The sequence below is a fragment of the Cicer arietinum genome, chromosome 3 (genome assembly GCF_000331145.2).
Source record: "Cicer arietinum cultivar CDC Frontier isolate Library 1 chromosome 3, Cicar.CDCFrontier_v2.0, whole genome shotgun sequence".
NCBI lineage: Eukaryota > Viridiplantae > Streptophyta > Magnoliopsida > Fabales > Fabaceae > Cicer > Cicer arietinum.
This window is the reverse complement of record NC_021162.2, coordinates 48,034,242-48,048,919: the sequence shown is the minus strand read 5'-3', so window position 1 is coordinate 48,048,919 and position 14,678 is coordinate 48,034,242. Positions and strand designations below refer to the sequence as shown.

The 14,678-nt window shown below is 33.2% G+C and overlaps 1 pseudogene; it reads right to left on the bottom strand.

Moving 5' to 3' along the window:
- LOC101498023 (beta-glucosidase 13-like) overlaps nt 1–14,134 on the bottom strand; it is a 23,531-nt pseudogene extending 9,397 nt beyond the window's left edge.
- Between the last annotated feature and the right edge of the window lie 544 nt (nt 14,135–14,678).

The following is a 14,678-nucleotide window of genomic DNA, read 5'->3' as shown; positions in this document are numbered from 1 at the left end:
TTGTTGAGATGGAAAAACGCTTTGTAAAAAGTGATAAGGCTGAAACAAGTTCTTTGCTTCAGAATTTAATTTCCATGAAGTATCAAGGCAAGGGAAATATAAGAGAGCACATTATGATGATGTCCAACATTGCTTCTAAGCTTAAAGGTCTAAAGCTTGAGTTGTCAGATGACTTACTCATTCATTTAGTATTGCTGTCTCTTCCTTCGCAATTCAGTCAGTTTAAGGTGACTTATAATTGTCAAAAGGAGAAATGGACTCTTAATGAGCTCATTTCATTATGTGTGCAAGAAGAGGACAGGCTGAAGCAAGATAGGACTGAAAGTGCTCACTTTACTAGCATCTCTAAAGACAAGGGCAAAAGGAAAAGAATTGAGGAGCCCAAGAACAAAGCTGCTGCTAAGGGTCCAGAACAAAAGAAGCAGACTAAGGATAACAACTGCTTCTTCTGCAGGAGTTCTGGACACGTGAAGAAGGATTGTGCCAAATATCACGCTTGGCGTGTTAAGAAAGGTATGATTCTGTCTTTGGTCTGTTCTGAGGTTAATTTAGCTTCAGTACCTAGAAACACTTGGTGGTTAGACTCTGGTGCAACTACTAACATCAGTGTTTCAATGCAGGGTTGCCTGAACTTCCGAAAGCCTAGTGATACTGAAAGATGGATCTATGTAGGAGATGGGAAGAAGGTAGAAGTTGAAGCCATAGGAAAATTTAGATTATTATTAAGTTCCGGTCATTATTTGGATTTAAAAGACACTTTTGTTGTACCGTCATTTAGACGGAATTTGATCTCTATTTCTTATTTGGACAAATCAGGATATTATTGTTCATTCGGGAATAAAGAATTTACTTTGTCTTTAAATTCGAATGTTGTTGGAACCGGTTTACTTTCTGGTTATGATAATCTTTATTTGTTGGAAACTGTGGCTAACTATAATGAAACCTTGAATGTGGAATCACGTGGTACTAAGCGGAAAATTGACAATTTCAATTCAGGGGTGCTTTGGCACAAGCGTCTAGGTCACATCTCTAAAAATAGAGTTGAACGACTTGTGTCAGATGGAATTTTAGATTCCATTGACTTCACAGACTTTAACGTTTGTGTAGCATGCATTAAAGGAAAACAGACTAAAGATAAGAAATTAGGCGCATATAGAGCTACAGACGTCTTAGAATTGATACATACGGACATCTGTGGGCCATTTCCAACTCCTTCTTGGAATGGTCAACAATATTTTATATCATTCATAGACGATTATTCTAGATATGCCTACCTTTACCTAATTCACGAAAAGTCCCAATCAATAGACGTGTTCAAATCCTTTAAGGCAGAAGTTGAGAATCAACTTAATAAAAGAATTAAAAAGGTCAAATCTGATCGTGGTGGTGAATACTACGGCAGATATGACGGTTCAGGTGAACAACGTCCGGGACCATTTGCCAAATACCTAGAGGAATGTGGAATCGTCCCACAATACACTATGCCGGGGTCACCCAGCATGAATGGTGTAGCTGAAAGACGAAACAGGACTCTTAAGGATATGGTAAGGAGTATGATTTGTCATTCCACCTTGCCAGAGTCACTCTGGGGAGAGGCATTAAAAACAGCAGCATACATTCTTAATAGAGTACCAACTAAGGCAGCGGCTAAAACACCTTATGAGCTTTGGATTGGGCGTAAGCCTAGTCTGAAGCACCTTCATGTTTGGGGATGTCCAGCTGAGGCAAGGCCTTATAGGCCGAATGAAAAGAAATTTGAACCCCGAACAATTAGCAGCTATTTTATAGGGTACTCAGAAAAATCAAGGGGCTATAAATTTTATGATCCTAATTTGAGAACAATTTTTGAGACGGGAACGGCAACGTTCTTTGAGGATATTGAGTTTGGGGGGAAGATTAAGGTTAAAGATTTTGTCTTTGAGGAAGAATCGGTAACAATTCCAGAACTGATTCTTCCACCAATTGACTTTCCCATTATTGAACAAACTCAAGATGATCTGGTTGTTCAGGAAGAACAAAATCCAGATCAAATTCAAGATCCTCAAGAACAAGTGCCTCAAGAGCCAGCTCCATTGCGGAGATCCACTAGAGAAAGGAAAAATGCTATTTCGGATGATTATGTAGTATTTATCAATGAGGTAGAGGAAAATGTTGGCATGACGGAAGACGACCCAGTCAACTTTCATCAAGCCATGCAAGATTCTCGTTCAGATAAGTGGATCGAAGCAATGAATGAGGAGTACAAGTCTATGCAAGACAATTCAGTTTGGGAACTTATCCCATTACCTGAAGGAAAGAAACCCATTGGTTGCAAATGGATTTTTAAAACCAAGCGGGATTCCAATGGTAATGTGGAGAGATATAAGGCACGTCTTGTAGCTAAGGGTTATACTCAAAAGGAAGGGATTGATTATAAAGAGACTTTCTCTCCGGTTTCATCGAAGGACTCTTTAAGAATAATCATGGCTCTTGTTGCTCACTTTAATTTGGAGCTTCATCAAATGGATGTAAAAACAGCTTTTCTCAATGGCGACATTGATGAGACGATCTATATGGTGCAGCCAGAAAACTTTGTGTTGGGAGACCCAAAGAATATGGTGTGCAAACTAAGAAAATCCATTTATGGGCTAAAACAAGCTTCTCGTCAATGGTACCATAAATTTCATCAAGTAATTCTCTCATTTGGTTTTGAGATGAATACAGTTGATGATTGTGTGTATCATAAGTTCAGTGGGAGCAGACATATTTTCCTGGTCTTGTATGTTGATGACATACTGCTTGCCACTAACGATATAGGCATGTTGCACGAAACTAAGAAATTTCTATCAAAGCATTTTGAGATGAAAGATCTTGGTGACGCCTCTTTTGTATTAGGAATTCAGATACACCGAGACAGATCTCGAGGTATTCTTGGATTGTCACAAAAGAGCTATATCGATAAGGTTCTCAAAAGGTTTGGGTTACAGGATTGCAAACCAGGGGACACCCCAGTTGCTAAGGGAGACAAGTTTAGTCTCAAACAGTGCCCTAAGGGAAGTTTGGAAATTCAAGAAATGCAAAAGATCCCTTATGCTTCAGCTGTAGGGAGTCTTATGTATGCCCAAGTATGTACGCGTCCAGACATAGCGTTCATAGTAGGGATTTTAGGCAGATATTTAAGCAATCCAGGTCTTGACCATTGGAAAGCAGCCAAGAGGGTCATGAGATATTTGAAGAGAACAAGAAACTACATGCTCACATATAGGAGGTCAGACCAGTTAGAGATCACTGGGTACTCTGACTCGGATTTTGCGGGATGCCAAGACAGCTTAAGATCAACTTCAGGCTATGTCTTTCTGTTAGCTGGTGGAGCAGTTTCTTGGCGTAGTGCCAAGCAAGGTCTTACTGCTTCATCAACCATGGCAGCAGAATTCGTAGCAATTCATGAGGCATCTGACCAGGGCATTTGGCTGAGAAATTTTGTCACGGGGCTGCAAATAGTTGAAGGGATTGAAAGACCACTCAAGTTGTATTGTGACAATAGATCAGCAGTCCTGTATTCTAACAATAATAGGAGCTCAACCAAGTCAAAGCACATTGACATTAAGTTCCTAGTTGTTAAAGAGAAGGTACAAAGTGGACAGATATCCATAGAACACTTAAGGACAAACTCCATGATTGCGGATCCACTCACTAAAGGTCTACCACCCAAGGTCTTTCATGAGCATACTGCTCACATGGGTGTGCTACAGTTTGAGGAATCTTGATTTTAGTGGGAGTTTCGTCCATTATGTAATTCATGTTCTATGTTTAATTGTAAAGTACAAATACATTGTATTTGGACTTTCTGATCAGAAATAAAGTTTAAAGTATTCAGTTTTTGGTTACTTTGTACATTTAAGTTATGGTATGATCTCATTCGATAAAGTAGGACCAGTTGAAAATTGACATGCATTGACCAACTTCATGTAATTTTCATGCTACACTTTTCATAATGGGTCTATGTCATTTAGTTGTGTCAGTACGGGTGATCATTGATGGGTTTAGTTATGCTTATTATGACGAAAGCCTCTTTGGTTCCATGTGCTGATATGATTAATGGACGGGACAATTTGGATTATACTCAAGGTAATTATAATGACATTTTTTGACGTCATAAAGTCTAACACACTCCTAAGGATACATGTGTGACCAGTGGGAGATTGTAAGATTTATGGGTCACATATGTAATTAATTAATTAAGTGTGTTAGGGTCATTATATAATTAGCCAATAAACTAGGGGTCAAATAAAATATAATAGTTTATGGCTAAAGAGCATAATGGTTATGAAAATTAATAGTGTAGATACCAGGCAGTTTCTAATTTAATGAGGGGCTGAATTGGAAATACTGCAATTTGGGATATAACTAATAATAGTTATATATAGGGGTAATGGTCCCCAAGGCAAACACAACAAGACTATTCAGTTTCAAAACCCTAAAGGAGAAAATTCTCTGGTTCTCTCTATCCCCATCAAGAGAGCAAGGTCTTCAGGGTGTTTTGCTGAGGAAGATCACCCAACCCATTGGCTCTATCATCATCATCTCACGATTTCATTAATGGCAATTCCCACAGGTATGCTTCCGCCTTTGGCTATTAATCATGTAATTGACATGGATTGTTGAGCACAACGTTATTAAGGTTTTTCTAACATAAGCTACTTTTACTTCCCATATAAAATTGTAACAATTTAGTCTATATTTAAACTAACTTCAGTAAAAAGCCAATTAGATTTTTATTAATAATTTAAAAATGACAATTTAGTTACTATAAAAAATCTCCTAAATACGTTTTTTGGTTCAGTAAATCACTAATATTTATTCTCTATCTTCTTAACCATTCAAAAATCCACCATCTACAAATATATATCATTCTAATTGTGAGCAAAGTAATATGCATTTTGTTTTTGGTACACCCTTGGTACCATTGTTTTGAATATGTTATGAATCATTTTTAGAATTGTCAATGTATGAACTTTTTAAAAAATTTCAATGTTGAAGTTAATATAATCGACATGTTGTAATCATGAATTAGTTTTCTTAAATTTATTGGATATGTAAGTGATATTTTTTACAATTGGATATGTAAGTACTTTTGATATTTAATTGAATATTCCTCCTTCTCATTGAATGAATATGTTTGAATGCTAAAGAAAGAAAGAAAAAAAATAAATATGATTTATCACATAACTTATTGATGTGTTTGGTTGAAATTAGAAAATTTTGAAGAAGTGTCATATTATTTGAAATTGTAAAGGAAGAGAGACTTCAAGGCTATATATATGGCTCAAGTTCTTCGTTATAAATCGCACCGGTCAAAAATACTTTAAACGTGTATCTAATTCTTTTATTTTCTCTTGATTTACTCTTGTGTTAGAGTCTTGCGATATGTAATTTAAATATTTGTTTTCGAGAGTGTGGGTGTACTCTGGGTCACATGAAATTTGAGAGAAATTTATATGTCCTGACACTTTTTACATAGTGTAGTTCGCTTGTTGTCATTAAACAACGAATGTGGTTTTTTCTCCAAATTTGGATCTTCCACGTTATTTTTTTTATATTGTGATTGTTATTAAAATTATTTGTTGGTTTATTTTTTCACCACTTATTTAGGGCCTTTTATGTTGTAGTGATCAAATTGTCTTTTTTTAGTTATTGTGAAAGACGTAATTGTCATTTTTCTTATGATAGTTCACGTAGGGGACTAAGTTGTTCTGGTTTTATTTTCTTAAGAATTAAAAATTACTTTTATTTTTTTTAGGGCTAAATTAAGTCTCGTGATTTTTTTCATTGAATAAAATAGGTCTTTACTCTTTTATTTTTTTTTACTGAAATTGAAGGGAGTCAACTTAGATGTAAGAGCTTGATATTGTAATTTCAAGGGTTAGAGTTCAAATATTGCATTAGATAGTTGTAAAATTTTCATATGTTTCATTGTCAATAAGAATAGTTTCCTCTACTCCAAACTTCTTTAAATTTTATTTTTTTTTATTAGAAATTGCACATTTGATGCTATAGAATACAAGCATAGAAGATTAAATACCAAATTTACAAGAACAGTTCTTCACTAGCCCCCGATTTTTTTTTCTTCAAAGTTACTCCCTTTTTGATTGGTTAATTTGGAAGGAATTTGTCCAGATTGACCATTCCGAACGCTAGATTTATATACAAATAAACCACATTTTGAAAACATCATCTTCAGTACCCACATTCAAAACACCCTACACATAACCCTTATTTTTACAAAATGTGTTTCATTGCTCAATTATATCATCCATACACTCACACTATTTTTGTTTCAAAGGAAATGTAATGTCCCTCTAAATCCCTCCTCATTGTGTTTTTTTTTTTTTTGTTCTAAAGGTTTTCTTGTTCTATAATGGTATGCCAGGATTGGCTAATTCGAACAAGAAAAACAACATCCAGATCGGTAAATCTTGACTGTCTTTACTGCATCAAGCCTACATCGATATCAACCAATTCAGACAATGTGTTTACTGCGCGATGTCATATTTCTGATAACCATTATACCATTTTACTACAAGTTGATTAAATGTGGAAGTAAAGAAACTTGTTGATGAGATGACAAGTAACATGGTCCTTCCTAAAAATATTTTATGGACTCTAAAAAAAATAAGACATGACAATATGACTCTACTACCAAACATTTTTTTTAATGCACGTCACATATACAACAAGTATATAACGGGTTCAATATCATAAATGCAACATCAAATGAAATGTTTGGTTGATGATTAGTATGCCTACAAATGTATAATGGTTTGTGATTTTGAACTCCTATGAGATATCTTCTCAGCCCATACTATCAAGTTTAATACTTTTCATTTTGTGATGCTGATAATTCCACATATAAAGCCAACATATGTTCATAACTACTGCTTTAGTTTGTTAGTGTCACTTCTACTAAACTAACAACTTCAATTGCATTATTTTTTTCTATGGAGTCTGAAAAGGAAGATAATGTCAACTGAGCTTTAGAGAAGTCGGGATTTTTTGAAATCTAGATAATTTTCCATGGGTATTTGTGACTAATTGAGACAATGCATTGATGAATATTGTTGCTAGAGTTTTCTCGAGTGCTATCATTTTCTTTTTCGATATCACTTTTCAAAAAATGTTAGAGCAAGATTTAAATTGGATACTAAAGTTAAATTTTTAAAACAAAAATAATTATGGGACAGCATCATGAGTACATTGCATGTTGTAGTTGAGCCTAATTAAAAGGAAGAATATATTGATTTCAAACAAACCTATGGAAATGTATGTGGAAATTTTTCAAACATATTTAAATATGTGAAATTAATATATTGGATTTGGTAAGGTAAAGGAGAAAATTAGAGCAGGAACAGACCATATAATCAACATTGGAAATACGCACACAAACAAAGTTTAATATGCTCAAAGTACGTTGAAGAGGTTTTTATTGGATAGTATGGGTGATTTGTGAAAAAGTTGGGTGTCAATTAGCAACATGATATTAATGCAACATATTGAGATCCAAACATTGTTTTAGGATAGTATGATTACATTAGAATATAGATTCAAATGGATGGTTTTGTAGTTGAAGTTGGTTGGAAAAAATTCAAGGAGTGCATTGAATTTTATTGCATGTGAAGCAGATTGAGTAGATAAGTGGGGTATTGAAAATTATAAATATGGTTGCACAATCATAAGAATGTATGGTTTTCCATATGCTTGCATAATTATTATGAAGATGAAGCATGGCCTACCTATTTGTTTGGACGAAATTTACACTCATTAGAAGAGGTTACAATTTTATAGTCACTATTTGTGTGTGATTATAGTGTTTATAATGTTGATAACTATGCTTTATTTATTATGTCTGAATTCTTAAATATATATGTATTTAATTGAGAAATACATGACTTAGTTTGATGAATAAGTCACATTGTTGATTGTGTTAGTTAATTGTTCATAAGATAATAGATGATTGAATATTGCCTTGAGAGTATTGCGAGTTGTTGAATATGCATGACTTAGTATATCCAAGATTACTTGATGATCTGAATGAGTAATTATGTGTTTGAAATGATGGGGATGTTGGTGTGAATTATGATGATGAGAGTTTGATGCTAGGACTATCTCACCAATACTAGTGATAGCTTTTTTATAGTGAGAAATGGCTTAGGACAAAAAGGGGAGAATTAGAGACAAGAAGACTAAGACCCCAAAGAGAAAATATTAAGTTTAGGGCTTTCAATCTATGATGTAACGAAAACTAGGCAATCCAACAACGTGTGGAAGTACAATATGTTCGTTGATAACTATTCATCATATGCATATTTTTTTATTGTTTTTAGTCATATTTATCTTTAATCATTAGTTATTTTGTTGATTTTAGTTCTTAGATTTAATAAAATATTTATGTTGTTATTTCCTTGAATAAGTAGAGATTTTTTTGTAGCTTTGTTTTGTTTCTTTGTTTTAGTGCAATGCTGAATTTTGGTGAAAAATCAACATGACATATGTGGAGTATTTTAGCCATATTTGGATTTGTAGATGTCCAATTGGAGGAAACCAAGTGAAAATGAACGTTAAGATCTATAGCTACAATTTTCATGAAGACACTAGAACTAAATTCGGAGTCAAAAGATGATAAAAATGCAGTATACTTCAGACATAAGAGGTTTTGCGCCTAGAGCGCATTTCTATTTCACTCACTCTTTCAAATTGTGCTTGAAGCGCAAATCTCGCGCTTGGGGCGCCTTGGCACGCGGCTAGATGTTTAAAAACATGTTTTCTCACTTTCTATGGATCTTTTTGACATTTGGGAAGTTTGGAGACTTGTGTCCTAATATAGAAACTCAGAGATGGTTGTTTCTAACACCATTAGAGGAATTTTATCAAGAATCATTCATGATATTTCTTGTAATTCTTCTTTAATGTCTCTTTTATATCTTTGTCGTGAATAACTAAACCTTATTTGTTATGGATGAGTGAAACAATATGAAATTCTTATTTGTCTGATTTGATATTTAGTTATATGAATAAGTTTATGGAATTATTTTTCTCATCTATGTGCTTAATGGTTTTTATTGCTTGATCAACTTTAAAATATTTTACGATTCGTATTTTGAAACAAAAGTGGACTTTACAAATGCTTGAGATGAGAAATTCATAACATTGGAATAGATGCAGGACATGAAACCAGTTGAATTGTTTGCAGAGACAGTAGTTTAATAAGAGAATTCTTATATTGTAACACTTAATTCTAATATTAAATCCACTAAGGAATTATGGGTTACTTTGAAATTAAAGGTTATGCCACTAAGACATTAGGGCAAGAATAATAAAGAGAATTCGGTAATAGCTCAATAAAGGAATTTAGTAACTATGATCAAATTAGAAACCAAGGTTGGATTCAAAGTGAAACTCATCCCTGACATTTTTCTTATTATAAAAGTTCAATTCTATGCTTGTTAGTTTCAAATATAATTTCAATCAATTCGATTTTTTTTGTTCAATTTCAGTAATTAAACATAATTCGATAGTAAAACGCATTCCTTAAGTTCAACACTCTGTACTATAGTTTTACTATTACTTGCAACGATTCAGTACACTTGTTGAAATGCGATCATTCGCCCTTATGGCAACTATCACGAGTGATCTTGGGGGTATTCAAGTACAGAATTTTGGGGTGGTTTAGAAGTATTTTCCAAATGTTAGGTGTTATCCTGCAACACTTCAATACCTCGACTAGAGACCAAATAATGATTAGGTGAGTTTGATGTTGAGCGGGCTTGCGAAGTATTTGAATGTGTTTGTGTCTTGACTTAGTGTCACATTCCTCTCAAGTACTTTAGAATTGTAGGGTACCACATTCATAAGAAGTGTTACATTATGCAAATAGCTTCTTAATTGCATTGTGTAATTGTGTATTTGTGATTAATTGATATGACCTCACAGTTAGGAGTCCAGAACTGATAAGCAAGATGACCTAAGACCAATGAGATGACCTTTTCTCTTAGAAGTGTTTAAGTGTCGTAAACGGATAGCTTGATTAAATGTATGAATTGCATAAGTGGTATTCCTTTTATATGTACTATTATGATTCATGAGTTCTTGTATTTGTACCATATGGACCATTACTTAAATATCATATCTCATTACTTTATGTCAAATAATTGTGTTAAACATTTATGATTGATTGTGTCTTACATGAACTATGAATTGATTTTTGAAACCCCAACTAGGGTGATTACCATTACTTGCATGGCTTATTTTGATTTCCCAATTTATGTTTTTGATAAAGAATTTAAAGATAACCTCGGTTATACATGATGCTTGTTTCTTTGAAGATCAAAATATATGGTAATTCAGGAGTTGCTAATTATGCGTTTACCTCCATATGATGCAGATAGCTTACCATTAGATAGGAGACATAGACCTGGTATCTAGAACCATAACCATTCCAATGGCCTCGTACAAGATGTTTTCTTTAGTGCTTCCCCATAGGGAGAGCTTGTATTATTAATTAAAAAGGATAGTTCCCTGCAATTATATGTAGATTACCACCAATTAAACAAACTAACAATGAAAATCAAGTATTTTTTACTAAGAATAGATGACTTGATGGACCAACTTAGGGGAGCATGCATTTTTAGAAAAGTATATTCAATGTTGTATTTTGCCCAAATTTGAGTGTATTGTTTCATTCATTTAGCTAGTCAATTAAACATAATTTCTCATATGTTTAATTATCTTAGTTTCTCTCTAAAATATCTGACTTCTCCGTTTGTGGAATTCATCATTTTGCACTGTTTTTCTTCACCGTAAGTCCGATTTGAGTGAATTCAACGCCAAAACGATCGTGTGAAAAGTGGTTATATTATTCACTTATTATTTTTCATATTTATGATCGATTGAACAGGAAAATTGTATTTCCCAACGATTCATCCAGGGCTCGTTGTGCACGGAAGTAACCCTTTGAGAGATAAATCAATTAATGTGAAAATATGAGAATTGTGAGATTAAAATGTGAAATAAAAATGTTTATAACGTGTTGATTGATTTAATTTCCGATGTTTGATTAGATGAGTTTGGGTGATGTGATAATAAAATATGGATGCATTGTATGATATAGGTTTATGTGACGATGATGATGATTTTGATTGACGATAATGATGTTATAAATTTGCAATGAGTTTATGTGATGATCATGTTGATGTATGATTAATGATAATGATGTTATAAATTTATGACGAGAAGATTGAAGTAACCCCATAATTGATGAAATGATGATTCCAAGGTGTACTAAAGATGATGCTCTTAATGGAGTAGTCTAGACTAACGAGGGGGAGAAAATTAATGTTGAGAATATTTGAAGTTGATGAAATTTTTTGAAGTGAAGATTATTTTGTCATCATATAGGTAGGGTTTGACAAGCCTAGTGACTCATTGACTTGTTGAAACTCATTCAAACCTTACCAACTAGGATCACATCATCCATATAAATAACTAAAATTGTAAAAGTATTAAAGTTATGTTTGATGAAGAGGGAATGATTTGATGTTGCTTGTTAAAAATCACAACTCATGAATGTAAAAAGCAACGTCTCATGCTACTACATACTAGCCTACTTTAAACCATACAATGATTTGATTGACTTGCGCACTTGGTTTGCTGTTAGCAGTAATTCCATGTAGTAGCTTCATGTATATGTCTTCATGTAGGTCTCCATGTAAGAATGCATTGTTGATGTAAAGTTGGTGAAAATGCTAGTTAAAAATGGATGTCAAGGCTAATAGAACTCTGATAGTTGTCATTTTAATGACTGGACTAAAGGTATCAAGTAGTTAAGTCCTTCTCTTTGGTTATACCATTTTTCCATAAGCCTTGCTTTGTATTTGCCTATAGTCTCATCCTACTTTCTTTTGATTTTATAAATCCACTTGCTCCTTATAGGTTTGACTTTAGGGAGCATGTCCTCAATCTCTCATGTGTTGTTGCTTTCTAGAGCCTCCAATTCTTCTTCTATGATTTTATTCCAGCATGGTTGCTTACATGCCTCTTCATAATTCTTTGGTTATGTTTCATTTAAGATAGACAAAGAAAACTCCTTGTGAGAATGAGATAAACTAGCATAAGAAACATAATTACAAATAGGATAGGGTGCACCTGGTTTGATTGTTGAGTGACTTGTGATTTGCCACTCATAATCTACGAGATGGGTCGGTTGAAGCATATCCATTCCTGATTTTCTTATGTGTTAATTGTCATTATGATCTTGATCATGCTGAGCAATGTCATCATTACCTTGCTCAGGTTCATAATTGTGTAAGCTTCGGGCATGTTCCCCCTCCAAATCATTATCAAAATGAGTTTTATGCATCTCAATATCAGCAAGTTCACTTGCTTTATTAACCAGAATGCAGCCCCAAATCTTTAAATTTGAATTGCTTGGACTATAAGGAATTATGAGTTCTTCAAACACAATATTCCTAGAAACAACAAAACTTTTATATTGGATATTATAAAGTTGGTAACCCTTTGTACCTACCTACCATATATCCCAAGAAAATACATTTCTTGGCACGACTATCAAACTTAGATTTGTGATAAATAAGAGTGGATGCATAACAAAGGCATCCAAAAAAACTTAAGATTGTCCAAATCAAGGTTTGTGTTATACAAACATTGATATGGTGACTTGTTCTTAAGTAAAAGAGTAGGAATCCTGTTAATAGCATATGTTCAAAAATTCTTACGTAAATTGGATTGAAACAAAAGGGCTTTAGCCACATTTAAAATATGTTCATGTTTTCTTTCCACACTAGCATTCTGCTGAGGTGTCTCAACACATGTGGTTTGATGTACAATACTCATAATGGAATACAAATCTAAATTAATAAACTATAAGCCAAAACTTTGATTTTTCTTGTTAAACTGATTGTTCGCAAGCTTAATGAAAAACTCAATATAACCTCTAGTTTTATATTTGTTTTTCGTGAAAATAACTCAAACAATTATGCTATAATCATCCAAAATAGTCAGAAAATACTTAAAATGATGATGAGATTGAATAACAAAAGGGCTGCATATGTCAGCATGTATTAAATCAAAAAGGGCACAAGCATTGTGATCACTATTAAGAAAATGTAACTTCTTTTGCTTAGAAAAATGACAAATGTCACAAATATATTTATCACCGTAAGCAATATAAGGAAACTAATTATTAAGAATTTTCATACAATTTTTAGAAATATGACCTAAATGAAAATGTCATAAGGCTAATTTGGGAACACGTCTAACATTGTGATTATTAATATTATTTATACTACAATTTTACAAATCTGACTTTAACCCTTTTAGGCAGTAAAGTAAAGCTCTTCGAAAAGATCAGTTGTATCAATCCTCTTCTTAGTCATCAATTCATATTTATAACAACCATTAGTATTGAAAATAGCATAACAATTTAATTGATTGCATAGTTTTTATATTGTTATGCTATTTTGTAATAAAAATTCAGAATCCAGTTTTAAATATTTTGTAATAAAAATAGTTCTTGCATAGTCATCAACAGCAATAGTCCTATTAAGAAACTTCATATTAATTGGTTTAATTTTGACAAACTCAATGAAAACGTCAAAATTATTACACACATGATAAGTTGCTCCATAATCTATAATTCAAACCACATCTTTGTGATAATTATGGATAGCTTTTAAAGAAGATTTACATGTGGACTTGTTAGTTGGGGTTAAACCAGCCTGGGAGAAGGAGTTTATGTGATTGGGTGCATGATTAGTCCCCAAACTAGCATGTTGTATCAGATTCATAATTCCTTTGATTTGATCTAGAGTGAATGGACCTTGTTGGTTGCCACAATCATCATCTTCCTTGTTATTGGTGTTTTCTTGTTCACCATACACATTATTGATAGAAAAGCCTTTCTTGAAATTAGGTGGAAACCCATGCTTTTTGTAACAAAGTCCATAGTATGACCAAGCTTACCACAGTGAGTGCAAATCTTGGAATTTCTCTTTCCTTTCCAAGAACCTTTCTTTGTTTCAGCAACATTAACAAAAAAATTGAGATTATGTGTTTTCATTTGATCCTCTATTTTGTCTTTCATGTTGGAGAACTAAAGAAAGAACTCTATGGAGGTTTGTTAGGGGCTCTAAAAGCAAAACTTGAGTTTTAACCATATAAAAACTTTCATTTGAACCAAGATTGGCATTGTTATTGTTGTTATTTGATCTTGCCATGGTTGAAAATGATGAAGGTCCTCGATGATACCATATTATGAAACAAGATGAAACTACTTTACTAAATAATTTCACTTATATTGAAAAATAAAATCAATCAAATTACAATGTAGCATCTCAATCTCTTTATATACAATAGGAGAAAAGATATAGAATGATGTGTAACTACCAAAGCTGAAATAACAGACATAACAAACTAATAACAACCTAGGACAAATATCATATATGCTATTAGAAGCATGATCACAGTTAGCTTTACGAATAAGTAACTATCAAGCTAGATGGGAGATTAGTTGGCTAGCTAGCAAGGTGATAGACATATACTCGTGAACTCATGAGCAAGCTAGTTGATTAGGAGACTGGTGAGTAAGTTGACTGACTAATAGACTAATGAGTAAGTTGGTTGATTGG